Raw genomic sequence first — 1,575 nt, forward strand, 5'->3', positions numbered from 1 at the left:
GAGATGACCTTCTAGAGATGAGCAAGTGGAAAGTCCTTTTTTAAAGCACACTGTAAGGAATGTAACACCCACTTTTTTCCTAGAATATTTTTAAAGATTTTTAAATATATACCAATGGAGAAAAAAAAGACCCCATTATATTTTACATAGGCGTTTCTTACACTCAGCTTATAAGTTAGTGTATTATTAACCACTTTCAAGGTGACGTTCGCTTCTCAAACTCTGAAACTCATGCTTCTGCAGGAAGCTTCCTTGACTCCTGAACCCAGAGATGTGCAGTCCCCAAATTCACTAAGCACTTTCACGTCATCAAATGCCACGCCTGTTGGATCTAAGAAAACCCTTCTGTATCACGGATTTCTGTGGGTTTAGGAGCAAATCATACTTCAGACTATTTTGTTTTGCTCCTAACCAATTTGGAACTGACAATAAAAATGAGGAAATTTTTTTAAATGGTCAATAATAGTAACTATACTGCTAAGTTGACATAAGAACTACTAAAAATAAACTCCTAATCCTAGTAACAATAAAAGTACTCACAGATTGATATGCACATCAACATTAATATAGGTATTTCATAAAACTGCCCTTTTATTCTACCAAGTTAGCTAAAAGACAAAATTCATTGCTTATGAATTGCCCATCTTTGTATTTTTATTTAGTAATAGTTCAGTTGGAATTTCTTCATACATTTTGAAGTGCTTTATTATACATAAGCTCTCTAGTGTCTAAATATGTTAAAATAAATTATTTAATAAAGAGCAGTAATTGAGCTTTAGGTTTCATAAGTATTAAGAATATTCCAGTGCTCGCTTCTGCAGCACATACACTAAAACTGGAAGATTAGCATGGCCCCCGTGCAAAGAGGACATGCAAATTTGTGATGTGTTCCATATTTTTATAACAAAAGAGAAGAAGACTCACAGATATAGAGAACAGACTAGTGGTTACCGGTGTGGAGAGGGAAGAGGGGAGGGGCAAGGCAGGCTAGGGGAATAAGAGGTCCAAGCTACTCTGTATAAAATGATATTGTACACTGATGACTTATATAATATTGTACAGCGATTATACTTAAATAAAAGAAGAAAAGCAAGTAAAAAAAAGGATATTCCAGAAAACCCTCTTTGTAATTACTGGATAGCCATTATTTTTATCTTTTTCTCCTTTCTTCTCTCCCTCCCTTTCACCCTCCTATCTGTTCCCCCTTTCTTTCTTCCTTTCTCTTGTCTTTTATTTCTGAGCACCTACTCTCTCTCTCTCTCTCTCTCTCTCTCTCTCTCTCTATATATATATATATATATATACACACACACACATACACACACACACACACACACACACACACACACACACACACACACATATATATATATTTTTTTTTTTTGCGGTACGCGGGCCTCTCACTGCTGTGGCCCCTCCCACTGCGGAGCACAGGCTCTGGACGCGCAGGCTCAGCGGCCATGGCTCACAGGCCCAGCCGCTCCACGGCATGTGGGATCCCCCCAGACCGGGGCACGAACCCGCGTCGCCTGCATCGGCAGCAGGACTCCCAACCACTGCGCCACCAGGGAAGCC

The 1,575-nt window shown here is 39.2% G+C and overlaps 1 pseudogene; it reads left to right on the plus strand.

Annotated features, from left to right (window-relative positions):
• Positions 1-805: 805 nt before the first annotated feature.
• LOC113630259 (uncharacterized) lies at positions 806-900 on the plus strand (annotated as a pseudogene).
• Positions 901-1,575: the final 675 nt, after the last annotated feature.

This window comes from Aethalodelphis obliquidens, unplaced genomic scaffold (genome assembly GCF_003676395.1).
Source record: "Aethalodelphis obliquidens isolate GAN/ISIS:26980383/991018 unplaced genomic scaffold, ASM367639v1 scaffold29, whole genome shotgun sequence".
Lineage (NCBI taxonomy): Eukaryota > Metazoa > Chordata > Mammalia > Artiodactyla > Delphinidae > Aethalodelphis > Aethalodelphis obliquidens.